The following is a 15,336-nucleotide window of genomic DNA, read 5'->3' as shown; positions in this document are numbered from 1 at the left end:
TCTCACTACTTGGGCAATGTTTGGTGTAGCCAAACCACAACATACAGATCAGACTGCCAAAAATACTTACATATGACAATTTTGTTTCTTGCAAGATAGGCTCTACTAAGGATCTGCAAATTGTCATGTTGAATTTCTATTATATTGAATTCACATAGTTTCTTTGGCTTGACCAAATCTTTTTGTTGGCTCTATCTCTTATTGTCTCCATTCTCAAAGTAAACGCAGTTGCACATAGATCTTTCATATCAAACTGTGTTGACAATTGAAACTTAAAGTCAAATATCAAACCCTTATCTTTCCCAAAAATAGCACATCATCAACATATAATTCAATAATGAGAATGCAACCATTATAAAATTTATAACATACACAATGATCAAATTTAGATCTCTGAAATCTCAAACTCAACACATATGTATCAAACTTTTGGTGCACATCCTAGGAGATCATTTCAAACCATATAGAGAATTTTTAAAATTACATACCAATTTTTCTTTACCTTTTTACCACAAAATTCTCTAAGTATGACATAAACTCTTTCCTCTGAATCTTCATGAAGGAATGTTGCCTTCACATCCATCTACTCAATTTTTAATTCATAAGCTACTGCAAGTGATAACAAGAGACAAATGGACGTCATTTTTGCTACAAAAGATAATATTACGCAATAGTTAATTCACTTTACTTGTGAATACCCCTTTGCAACCAACCATACTTTATACTTTTCAACACAATTATCAAGGCCAAAAAAATATTGAACACCCATTTACAACCAATAGGTTTATGTCTATTATGCACACATATATATTGAGAGGGTGGGTGAACCAATATATACCAATTTTAACTTTAAAAACTACTATAGCATCAATAAAGTTGCAACATCTTAAATAACATCAAAAGAAATTATGCAAAAGATAAGCACATGCACAAGAGAACACTGGATTTACGATAAAACCTAAAAGGGAAAAACCACATTGAGAATTGTTGCTCAGATCTATTTCCCAAATCTAGTCTCAGCAAAAATAATCATGAACCTACAATAATTTTGTAGGCACCAACCTACAAGAGACATCAATCCCCTTCAACTAATCTACAACCCAACGATTGAGCACCAACTGAGATTAAGAGGTATCAACCTCAATTATAATTAAATTATAGGAATAACAAAAGAAACTAACACGAGGACCTTTCAAACTCAATCTTCACCATTTGAATAGTTTGATATGCTTCACAATAATTCATGGTGTGGGCAGGATATTGCATCTTCTCTCACACACTTTACAATGTATATCCATTTACCAATTTACATTATCAATAACTCACCATGTTGGACAAGGATGGAACTTTAATTTAAAGCATCATGTAATGTGTAGTCAACTTGGTTCCAAAGCTAGTGTATTACCCTAGGAGTAAGAACATGCTATGTGTTTCCTATCATGGACTCAAATGGTCCCAATTTACCTTCACGTGCTTCCTCCAACTAGTGCACATTTCCTTTCTCTAGTGCAATCAATAGAAACTCTTACACAACCGCCAAGCTAACACAATGTGCACTCCATTACTTTCTTTTTTTCATATGGATCAAAACCTGTGAAACTATAATATTGTACTTCATGTGTAGTTTTACTTAATATCTAGAATAGAAGCTAAAACTCTCAACTGTGGTAGAATGTGGTACTAAGAATTATAACAAAGCAACTAGGTACACCAGTTGTCTCTGAGAAATTGGCCTTGAAAACTTAACACAAACACTTCCAAACTTCTACAAATGTGATAGACATTAAAGAATGTTTGTTTCTGATACATACTCCTAATGTTCCTTCTATAATGATAACATTTATATTCTACAATAGGCAATCTAGCTTGACATCAATGGTTGTATTTGTCAAACAGCCTGCAATTGGCAATCCAACTTGACATTAATGATTATATATATGTCCAACAATCTCTAGTCTACCTTTGACATCATCCTCATACTTCCTTGACATCAATCATACAACAATCTCCCTCTTTGTCATTGATGGCAACAACAAAATGCTCCCCCTATCAACAACATGAATAAAATCTTTCCCTATGAGGAATTATCTCCTCCTTTGACATCATTGTCAAATGGACTCTTAGAATCTTTCTATGATGTGTTCTCTCTCCCCATAATATGCAATCCATTTAGTGTATCTTACCACACTTCACCATAAAGAATTTGTTCTACTTGTGGTAGGGAGTCAACACACAATAGAAAGTCTTGTACACCATATCTAGATATTGGGATGATTTGCTCGTATTCTTCACTTGTAGCATTTTGGGGATGCATGAATGATGTATTGGATAGTTGCTTGGATTTGCTTCCCAAATCTAGCCTCACAAAAATAATAATGAACTTACAATAATCTTGTAGGCACCAACCTACAAGATACACCAATCCTCCTCATTGGAACCATAGCCTAGCAACTAAGCACCAACTCAAATCAAGATGCTCAACATCAATTATAATGAAGATATAGCAATAACAAAAAAATGACATCTAGACCTTTCAAACTCAATTTGCATCATCTAACCAATTTGATTTGCTTCACGATAGATTAACAATGTGACAAGATATTGCATCTTTTCTCACACACTTTACAATGTATAATCATCCACCACCTTCTTCAAATCATCATTAACACACACTCAACACCATTGTATTTACAAAACATGATCAACAATATATATGCATACCATTACATTATTATCATCTTCACATTGGTCTTGAGATAATTTACATTATCTGCAATTTGCCATGTAAGCCAAGGATGAAACTTTAATTCAAATAAACATGTAACATGTTGTCAACTTGGTTCCAAATGCAAATGTGCTACCCCAAGAGTAAGAACCGTTGAATATTTCAGACAACTAAGAGGGGGGTGAATCAGTTGTATATTAAAATATATTCCTTTTCCCATAGAAATTGATCTGGTACTTGATTAAACTTAGATTACTTAACCATAAACAGATAAGAATATCAAAGAACACACACATGAAACACCAGATATGACATGGAAAACTCAAGAAGGAAAAAACCACGGAGAATGTTAGTTGTCAATATGAAAACACCTATTAAGGCGACACCAGTTAAGGTGATTTTTACAAAGATGGCTCATTGCCAGGATGCTCACTGCCCAGAGGAAGAAAGAAAGAATCCACCACAAAGGCACAATTGCCAAACTACTGCAATGCCAGAAGAAAACTTAAGCTCACTGCCACTGGTACCAAACATCATCTGCATACAACCATACTAATAAACCACTTCCCATCAACAAAGATAGATCTTCTTGTTACAATCAAATTCCTTCTCCTTACGATATTTCATTACAATTATTCTTAATATATACTGATCTCCAAAATAGATTTTCCAAGTCGACTAAGGAGATAATAAAACATAATTCAAAATAGGTCTTCAGTAAGCATTCCCGCGGTGTAAAGGAATGAGAAGTGGACCACACCACAATGCAACGACACATTATCAATGTTAGGAAACTCACAGATACTGAGGGGGGGGGTGAATCAGTATCTGACTGGTAACTAGAATTTCTCAACGTAAAACATGTAGAACATATTGTAACAGTGTACCGGTATGAAAGAAATAATGCAATAAACAGAAATGAAAGAAACCACATGAAAATCACACCATAACACAATGATTTAACGAGGAAACCCAGTGTGGGAAAAATCTCGGTGGGATTTGTGACCCACAATATTCACTTACTGGCCAATAAGAGAATATTACTTACAATAGGGGCCTGCACATGCAGGAAGGCCAAGTGCCTAGAGCTCACTGCTCAAATGGGAAGTCTCACTGACTTACAATGTGGATTATACAAATCCAATAACTTGTATTGCTTTACAATAGCATCTTCAATGCCAGATTCAATACTGGTTTCTTCTATGTTCTTTACATATAGCCCTTAACCTATATTTCGCATAATAGGTCTGCCTAATCTTTTTCTGCGCTTACATTCCTTACTTACTTCCTTACTTAATGTCTACAATGGTCTCTTTTATATATAAGAGTCATTTTACAATGATATCAAGTCGGCTTACAAAGTTTTTCAAATAATAAACAAAATATAATATAACAAAAATCATGTCGGCCTCTATGCCGGTATGCTTCCTTTCTCTGCACCGGTACCGGTGTTCTGAGTGCCGGTGTAGAGTGTGTTCTGCTGATGCCGGTGTAATACCTTGTCGGTGCCATAGGATTGTAAGGTTGCCATCAATGACAAAACCTTCAATCACATACAATATCTCCTTGGAGTGTGCAAATGCCAACAATCTCCCCCTTTGGCATTGATGGCAACACTCATGAGAAATTTCAAAAGTGTATCCAAAAATGTGAAGTCCAAAAATGTTACCAAAAATGTGTGCTCCCCCTGAGCATATGATTCCTGTGATATTTGAATTTTCTCATACCACTACTCCCCCTTTGGCATCAATGACAAAGGTTGTCAAGATGTCAGTAGAGTTTGTAGTTTCAACCTTGTAAGTGGGTAGTTACAATTTAAAATAGATCCGCCAAAATCAAGTTTATACTCTCCATAAACTTTTTACTGTCTCTTATTGTTGTCTCTGTTCTTTTAGCTGTACCGGTGAGATGCTGCAAATGCTGTGCCGGTGTTTTCTGTCCCTGTATCAATGCCTCAGATATTTCCTTCCGCAATGATGCTAGATAGTCCAATCTTGGACTCAGTTTTAATCTCAGATGTTTTTCCTTATTCACTATTCTCTCCTTTTCTCTTTCTAATTTAAGTAATTCTTCCTCAAAATTTGTTATCTTTTGCTCAAAAACTAATAATGTATCAAGTGAGTTAACAAAATTATCAGCAAGTTTATTGATTTCATCATGTACCTTGCTTATTTTCTTATCTATGTCTATAGTCAAAAGGTTTGTATTACAGGTGTCTTTGTACAGAGTTTTGTACTCTTTCAATAAGTTACACAGTTCCGGTAGAAGTGTGTCAAAATCCCTGGTACACTTCTTTATCTGCTCATCAAAGAATCTTTGTTTTTCAATTTCCAATTTATCCTTCAATGTCTCTTCCTTTATTTTCTCAATGTTTTATATGATATATTTACACAAGGTATCAAGTTGTCCTAAAGAATCTTTATTGTCTATATTACAGTTAGGAGCAATTACCTTCAAAATTGGGATTGTGTCATCTATTGCCTTATAAGCTTGTGAGCTGCAATCTGTTATCCTTTTAATTGAATCTAAGAGTACTTCAGTCACATTAGTTGATTTGTAGCCTGATGATGTGGAACCTACATTTTGAGTACCGTCGGTGGAAGTAACCAAGCTTGTATTGACCTCTAGTAGGTCTGTTTGTGTCTGCATTTTATTTAAGCAATGGTTTTTCTACTTCTCCAATTGCCGGTTGCACTGTTTCCTCATGAACCTGTTCCTATACCTGTTGTTGTTCCTGTTCCGGAGCCTTTTGCTCTATTTGTTTCTCTGTTTGTTGCATTGTCTCAGTCTGAGTCTGAGTTTCTACCTATTGCTCTTTGTCATCTGTCAGTTTCTCATGTGTTTTAACAGTTTGCTCAGCTACTAGAGGCTCACTAGCCATGTTAGTCTTATCAGTTGTATCTTTGTCTACCACAATGTTGATATTTTGAGCATCAACATCTACTGTGTATAAGACTTCAGGATTAGGATTGACATCCTCTACATCCATACTTTCAATTGTCGGTTGATCTTTTGTAGCTATTGTTTTTACCGGTGGAGTAATCAAAGGAGGTGGGGGTAAGTTGTCTTTAACCTTGATACTAGGTGGTCCACCAACTTTACCTTTACCCTTGTCTCTTTCTTTCTGATATACCTTTATAGGTTTGTGGCTCATGTATTCTTCTTGTTTTTCTTTTTCCACTAGGAAAATGTCCCATGCATTTTCTGTCTCCTCAGTCACCTCATTAACTCTTCCAACCATTAAAGCAATGTGCTGGTGTGCAGTAGAAAATATTGACCGGTTGGCTTCAACAATTAAGTCATCAATTTCTTTGGGTGAATTCACCAGGTATACAGCAATTAGCTTTTCTACCTTTATTTTTTTGTCAAGTTCTATTACTGCTCGTCTCCTTGCTTCCAGCCTTTTGAATAGTTCATATGGTACTTCATCTACAACTTCCATCAAAAATTTCTTATACATGTCCATATGCAATATAACACTATTTTCTACTTGTTCTTTTTCATCAGCTGTCAAAGTGTCATATAATTTCTCTATATTATTCAATTTCCCTTCCTCTGTAATTTCATTCAACAGTACGTCAAGAGGGGCCAAGTCCTTATTTGTCCTCTTCTTCTTCTTGGGTGTCAGTTTCTTCTTTGGTGTAGCCTTTCTTACCGGAGATCTCACTGCTTGTTGTTTTTGTCTTGTCCTCCTAGGTGAGGGTGTGGTTGCCGGTGAGGGATCTCTTTTCCTTACAACTCTTTTGAAAGTTGCAGGCATGTCATTCTCTGAAGATGTGCCTACCAGTGATAGGTGAGTTTCAGGTTGTGGAGCTGCTAACTCATCCTTTGTTATACCGGTTTGTTTCATTACTTTATCCTTGATTTCCTTTGCTTGCCTAGAACCTCTTCTTACAACTGCCTCAACCTTTTTCACTCTTTTATGGGATTGTATTTGGCTTTCAATAGTTTCTGCACTACCAAATATTTCTTCCTTAGGTTCTTTAGGGGCTTCCAGAAGTGCTTTAGCATAAGTTTCAATGATAAGGTCATCTGTTTCATAGCCCATTTCTGTTACCCAGATTGTCCTGGGGATGACTACTTCCATCCAGATCTCATCCTTTTTTATTACAAAGCATATTTCATCCTTATATTTGTCAACAATCTTTTGTGATAATCTGAATCTTTTCTTCATTTTGGCCTTAAGTGCTTGAAAGAAATCACGGATATTGTTTTCCTTATCTTCTCCCATATTGTTGAATAGTTTTGTTAGTTGTTTACCTACCAGTATATCATATCCAAGTTCTTTGTAGCCTATACCGGGAACCTATTTGGTTATATGTAGCATCAGACATACTAGCAGATTTCCAGACCTAAAAGTTCCTTTCTTGTCCTTCTTAATCTTGCCTAAGTTGTCAATTAATTCGTCCTTCAACGACTCACATACATCAATCTTTGCATTATCTGTGACCATGTCATAAGCACTCTTAATGCACAGACTTGATACTGAGTTGAGTTTGTTTGCATGAGTTGCCTTATATCCTAATATCATGTTGATAAATCTTACATTAGTATCTTTTACATCAATGACTCTTAAGGACCTTCTGTCGGATGTTGCACCAGTTAGGTTCATAACTAGGTCATTGGAAACCTTCTTAGTTGTCATGCCCAAACTTTTGGGCACAAACGGAATAATTTTATTTTTTTAAATACTAACCTAATACAACTAACCTAATTAAAATAATGCAAAACTAGTTTAGTCTTAACTATGTTTGAGTGATTTCAATAACTACACCAATTTGGCGAAAAACCATCTAAGTTTAAAGCGCGATTATAATTCTCCAACAGAATTAAAATTATCTTCCATTAATAAATAATTAAACTTATTTAGCAAATAATCTCAACATTAATTGATAGGGGATATTAATAATCTCTTATAGTTCTTTAATTACCTAGGGTCTAAATAAATTTTCCCTAACTCTTAGCTTGATTAAACCTATTTTGCAAATTACCATTAATTATAATGTCTTATAAAATTAAAATCTAAAGGGGCATCTCGACTTACAATTAAGTCACTATTCTCCAAGGGGTCCATCTCTAAAGGATCTAATTTTAATGCATTCAAAAGTGTGCACTTAAATATAATAATTAAAAAGAAACATTAATAGTTCATAAAAATATATAGGAACAAAAAAGAACACATGTAAATATATATGACTATAGGTACATATACACCTAGCATATATATATTTATATTTATAAGAAGGTTGCTAAGTCCTAATTTACAACCCAAAAGAAAACATTACATAATACTAAGTTGGGTGGGGAAAACCCTATTTCAAATTTTGAATGGGTATTTCCCCCCCCCCCCACTTATTTCTATCATTTTTATCTTGTTTTCTTTATTTTATTTTTTTTGAAGAAGAGTCCTAACCCTAATCTCTTTTCTTTTACCTCACACATACTCTTTTTTTTTATTATTCTTATTTGTATTTTGCCCTAACCCGAAAATAGGGTTAGGGCATGTGTGTGATAATTCTCCTTTTTTTTTGTGTGTGTGTGCAGGTGTGGGGAAGCAGCGGCCATGGGAGGCGGCGCTTATTTTTTTATGCCACGGGGGGGGGGGGGGGGGGGGGTGTGTTTGGAGTTTCGTGCAGGGCTGAGCCAAACGGTCCGCGGAGGAGGGAGGAGGGGAGCGGTATACCCGCAGGCTGCGAACAGCTCCGCCCACGGCTGCGGCGCTTCCGCAGACTGTGGACGTCGCTGCCCACAGCTGTGGCTCTCCCGCAGACTATATATATATATATATTCTTGAAATATGTAGACTTCTAATAAGACATTTAAATGAATAAAAGGTATATATCAATATATATATATATATATATATATATATATATATATATATATATATATATATATATATATATATATATAGCCCTTTTCCTTTTTATAACTCATTTAGGCATTCTTATGAGTTTTCTTTTTAACTTAAAAAAATACATACAGAGATTTTTCTAATATTACTTGTAGTATGTTAAAGAGAAAAATATCTCCTTTTTTTTATAAGGCTGGAAAATGTATGTTTTATATTCTGTTTTTTTTTTTGTTTTAAGTATTTTGAAACTAATATCTACGATGCATTCTAACAGCAAGCTTAAATATAATCTTTTCTGGTAAACAAAATAAAACTAGGACTATATGCTAATCTTTTTTTTTTATAAAATAAGCTACTACTATAGGATTTATTTTCTGCATTAAATGAAAGAATAAATGACAGATTTAATTTAATTGCAGCAGCATAAATAAAACCAGAATCTAATGTATGAGCTTTCATATACCATTTCTATCTTGCATAAGGATTAAAATGAGCCTTTATTTGCAGAATAAATATAAATGCAACAACTTTATTTCTTTTTTTTGTAAATGAGGATTTTAATACAACTCATATATTTCATCTTCCCTTTGCAAAACTTAACCAAATAGAAGAAATACATTTCTTTTAGCAAATTAAAATACAAAGTAAATATTATTACAAATGGGTTTGAAACCCCAACTAGAATTTCCCTTCCATAGGACTATGAATAAATACATACACTTCTTTTCTTTTGGAAAAATCAATACAACAATGGCTCTTTTATTTTGCTACAAATAAATAATTTTTATTTTTTAAAAACTTTTCTGCAACTTAAAACAACAACAAAACTCTTCATCTTTTCTTCCCATCCCAAGCTACACTCTCACCACAACTTGTGATGAACTTTCCACGGGTGGAAGTGGACCAAATACCATTGAGGAGATTGCAAGCATATTACAACTCAAGCCACCTCATGGCAAAACAAAATACAACAAATTCATCTCCACACCCTTATGCCCCCCAAAGGCATAAAAGCCATATTCTCTCCCCTTATGACCCTAAAATGCATACACAAGGCTATGCAGCAAGGGTCACAAAGGACACCCTTGAGATCACTCTCCATAAGCAGAGCCTCTCACCCAAGGTTGTCATACTTCTTCCACCCCAAGAGAATCCTACTCTCCCAAGAGTAGGAGGCCTTGGACACTCCCAAAACAAGAACACATAACAAAAGAACAAGGAAAGGAAAATTTACATTCTCTTTTTGTTTTTTTACCTACAAAACAAATTACATATACACATCTTCTCATACAAGCATTTCTTTCTTTCAAAACAACATAAACAACATAACAAAAAGGAAGTGAAACTAACCTTAATCTGCCAATAGGTATGATAGACTTAGTTGGGGATGAGCAGCCCAAATCCACACAAACTCTTCACCAACACTTCACCAAGAATTCTATCCTACAACTATTTTTAAAAATTGCATAATCTCCAACAATGGAGAGTGGGTGATTACTCACTAAGTCCCTAATCCTTGCCTAAGAAGGCCTCTCTCACACTTCCCAACCCCTTGGGTAAGGTGAGAGTTCCCATTGGTTGCTCTTCCCAACCTCTTACATGTTGCTAAAACTGGAAAGGGAAAAGGTGAGAGAGGATGGGGAAGAGAGTTTGACATCAAAAGGGAAGGTTGTCTATCCTAGGAGGAACCTTCTAAGTTGAATTTTCGCTCACCTTGGGAAAACCACTTTTTGAGGTGACTAAACAGTCACATGGGAGTAGTCACATGTTTAAAAATACCCCTAACCCACAGGTATACCCTTAGGACCTTTGGAAAAGCCCTAAAACTGACCCTAGGAGTCCATTTGACCCCTTAGAAACCCAACTGAAGTTAACCTACGGGTCAAACCTGAGTTGACCACTCCCAAGACTCCCTACCCAAGGCAAATTTGGGACCACACTCATGTGTTTGAATGGCTTTGGTAGAAACAAAACTCCCTCCAAGAGACAAGTCAAAATCAATGACACTAATCAGCACATGTGTCAAGTGACACAATAAAATACAATATAAAAATCACACATGGAATTTGTCTCTTGTAGGATTACACATATACATAAAATCAAATTAACACACATGCATCATTTACTTTCACAAATTAAATACAATACAAATGGGGTGTTGTCTCTCCAAATAGACAACCCCTGGCTTAACAAACGTACATTGGTCTAGGTTTGGTTCTCCATATTATTTCCATGATCACATGGATAATTTTCCTGCGCATCTCAATTAACACATTAGTAATTCCAAATAATCACAATTATATATATAATTAAACACATGGATTTCATTGCACATCAAACACTCGTACATTTAACAATAATAATTCAATATCCCATTCATTTAAATTTGATTCCACACAAGCAATTATCATAATCCTCAAAATTGAACCATTCATATAATAAGCATCCTATTTCTATCATCAGAATGAAGTCCTGCAAATCCAATATTGACATACATCATTTCAAAATGATCCTATTCTAGCAACATATAAAGTTTCATAATCATAATGCATAAAATGAAGCATCAATATACGTCAATGTGATCCAAATCATGGAATCATATAGGTTCTAAATCCATAATGCATAAAATAAAGCATCCATAATAGTCTCAATATGAAAATAACAGAAAATGTCAAGCTGAGTCGGGGTAGGGCCTCACATTAGTCTTGTTTGGCCTTTTACCGATGGTCGGTAACCCTGTGACAGCTTCCTTGGTGATTTTGTGAATTGCATCTAACCAGAAAAATTCACCATGTACCCTGCTTAAGACTATCCTAATCACATCCTTGGGGAATTCAGGAATGTTAAGGATCTCTGTAAATCCTAGGGTTTCAATGATCTTATGTTCATCTTTTACATTGCCGGATTCATCACATATGACAGATTTAAACATGGTTTTAATCTCTTCATCTCCTAGTTCCTCAATGTTGCAGTGGATGTAAATTATGGGGTCTTCAGCATAAACAAATCCTTTAGGAATTTGAGAAAAAGCACCTAAAGTATCATCTTTCTTTGCTACTTCGGGAACTAATTGAAATACGAGCCTAGGTCTTTTTACAACTTCGACAACAGTAGGGTTTGCTATATATTCAAGTGTAGAGGTGGATGCCATGATAAAATACCTTTTACTGCCTTTAGGATGGATGATTGCTTGAAGTGTTCTTGCCTCTTGCTCGAAATGCCTTAGCTCAGAATCTTCGCACTCTTCGTAGGTTTGAAATCTCGGTGAAATGAAATGGAGCCAAAACCACAAATTTATAGTGTTAATTTGCCATCTACCACATTAAATGCATGTCAGTTAAGTATTCACTTAACATTGTCTGTCGGTAATAAAGTAATTTCCAACTTCTCATCTCTAACCGAGGGAATAATAGCACATGTGTCATTAGATCGCCAAAACCTCAAGGAAACTTACTTCAATTTGATGAAGAACTTCCTATCGGTGGAGCATCACTCTGTCCTATCGGTGAAGCATTGACTGGTTCTACCGGTGGAGGAGTATTCCCAATATTTGGATCAACTTTTCTAATTCATTGTTTTGAGAATTCTTGCTTAACCTCTTCAACTTTTTCTTTACCTTTCAATTTAGAACTTTTGTTGTCTGTCGGTGATCCTTTACTTCTACAGAATTTTGCAATATGCCCAATCTTATTACATGCATAACAAGTTACATTATTCTTCTGAATAGCTTTCCCATAACCTATGCTGGTTTGTGTTCTGCATTGATTAGATAAATGTCCAAATCTTCCACAAACATAACATCTCACATTCATTCTACAATTCTCAGAATTGTGACCAACTTTGTTGCATTTAGAACATTGATCGGTGGGTGTGTTGATATTCTGATAATTTCTAGATCTACATTCATTTGCTCTATGACCATACTTATTACAGTTAAAGCATTTTCCATTGAATTTATAAGCATTAGGTTGCCTTACCGGTTTGTTGTGATCCTATGTGTTTGCAGTACCGGAGCTTTCACCAACTTCAAAGCCATTTCCAGAAGTGTCACCTTTAGGTTTTTGATTCTTCAGCAAGTTGCCAAGTTCCTCTGAGCTTTTCTTAAATTTTTCTTTATGTTGATTTGACGTTTTTAGTTCTCTTTCTAAGACTTCTTTCTGTCTCATTAGTTCATTGGAGTCATTCTGAGTGTGCATCAGATCTGTCTTTAATAGATCATTTTCATAGCTAAGTCTTGTGTTCTCATTTGCTGCATCACTTAGTCTTTTGGTCAATTCTTCTTCATTCTTCTTCCTATCTTCAATCTCTTTACAAAATCTCATAGTCATATCCTGCATCTCATTCTTTGTAGTTATGTTCTCCAGTTTCAGCTTACTTAACATATCATTAAGTGATTCCTTTTCATCATTCTCATTTTGTATATTTTCACAAAGTTCTCTTCTCTTATTTCTTGCAATAGTAAGATTCTCTTGAAGTGCCTGAATGATATCCTGAGCTTCTTTAAGATCATCTTCTAGTTTGATATTTTTCAATTTTTTTGCATCATAGTCTGAGAGAGCTGCTTCAAGTTGCTTCATCAGATTTTCCATCTTTACCGGTGTCAAGATCTTCCTCAAGCTGTTAGGCTTCTAAAAATAGAGGACCAGGCTCTGATACCAATTGTTAGGAAACTCACAGATACTGAGAGGGGGGGGGGGGGGGGGGGGTGAATCAGTATCTGACTGGTAATTAGAATTTCTCAACTTAAAACATGGAGAACATATTGTAACAGTGTATCGGTATGCAAGAAATAATGCAATAAACAGAAATGAAAGAAACCACATGAAAATCACACCATAACACAATGATTTAACGAGGAAACCCAGTGTGGGAAAAATCTTGGTGGGATTTGTGACCCACAATATTCACTTACTGGCCAATAAGAGAATATTACTTACAATAGGGGCCTACACATGCAGGAAGGCCAAGTGCCTAGAGCTCACTGCTCAAATGGGAAGTCTCACTGACTTACAATGTGGATTATACAAATCCAATAACTTATACTGCTTTACAATAGCATCTTCAATGCTAGATTCAGTACCGGTTTCTGCTCTGTTCTTTACATATACCCCTTAACCTATATTTCGCATAATAGGTCTGCCTAATCTTTTTCTCCGCTTACATTCCTTACTTACTTCCTTATTTAATGTCTACAATGATCTCTTTTATATATGAGTCATTTTACAATGATATCAAGTCGGCTTACAAAGTTTTTCAAATAATAAACAAAATATAATATAACAAAAATCTTGTCAGCCTCTGTGCCGGTATGCTTCCTTTCTCTGTGTCGGTGCCGGTGTTCTGAGTGTCGGTGTAGAGTGTGTTCTACTGATGTCGGTGTAATGTCTTTCCGGTGCCATAGGATTGTAAGGTTGCCATCAATGACAAAACCTTCAATCACATACAATGTCTCGTTGGAGTGTGCAAATGCCAACAATCAAAATGTCACAATCACCAGACCAAAAGATAGAGCATCTGAGGTTAATCGAACTAGGAAAGAACATAGCCAAAAACACAATTCTGGAGCACAATAAGACATGCTAAATCAGAATAATAAAGATATGTGCATGAGTAGCATGATCCCAAAAACCTAACAAGAGAATTGAAAATGTGGAGCAATACGGAGCTCTACAAATTCTACCAGACAATCAACATCATCATGGCATAAAATTTTGGAGAACGACTTTCAAACCACAAAAACATGAGAGTAGCATCTCAAAGAAACATCGAACAACATGCCAACACATCATGAATATATCTACAACAAGTCAAAGAATCTGAAGCAAAAACCAAATCTTGAAACACATAATCAGTACGTTGACATCAATGACAACCATGCTGATACATTAATCAACGTCATGTTTGCAACAATATCTCCCTTTGTCATTGATGGCAACATTCATCAACGATAAACAATTTCTCCAACAACTTTCTCAACAAGACTTCCCAAAAACTCTCCCCCTTTGACTCAAAGACAAAGGTGAACAACAACATAGCTCAGAAATCACATTGCTCCCCCTAAGATGAAGCCCCAAACATTATCCTAGACTAAAATATGCATGAAATGTCCTGGACTAATGCACTACCAAATGCACTTAGTTCAAACTAGGAAAGGGTATGACCCCTAACATCTGTTAGAGATACTCAAAAGTATCTTTGCACAAAGCCTTCGTAAAGATATCTATAACTTTCTCTTTGGTAGGTACATATTCAAGTTTTACTTCACTATCCAATACTTTTTTCTTAAGAAATGATACCGAATAGAAATATGTTTTGTTCTGGAATGCAAAATTGGGTTCTTAGAAATATTGATTGCACTTGTATTGTTACACATGATTGAGATGGGTTCATCAAATAATATTCTAATATCTTTCAATGTTTTTTTCATCCAAAGTACCCGAGTGCAACATGAAGCAACTGCAATGTACTTAGCTTCTACGGTTGATAAAGATACAAATCTTGCTTCTTACTTAACCATGCAACTAACCAGGAGCCAAGGAAAAATGCTCCACCGCTTGTATTTTTCCTATCATCAACACTTCTTGCCTAATCAACATCAATATAAGCTTTCAGAGTAAAGTCTGATCCTTTGGGATACCATAGTCCAAAATATTTTGTTCCTTTCAAGTATCTGAATATCCTCTTCACTACAACATCATGTGACTCTTTCAATTCTTGCTAAAATCTAGCTACAAGACAATCATCATACATGATACCT

Source organism: Cryptomeria japonica, chromosome 1, assembly GCF_030272615.1.
Source record: "Cryptomeria japonica chromosome 1, Sugi_1.0, whole genome shotgun sequence".
Classification (NCBI taxonomy): domain Eukaryota; kingdom Viridiplantae; phylum Streptophyta; class Pinopsida; order Cupressales; family Cupressaceae; genus Cryptomeria; species Cryptomeria japonica.
This window is presented reverse-complemented; position numbering follows the sequence as displayed.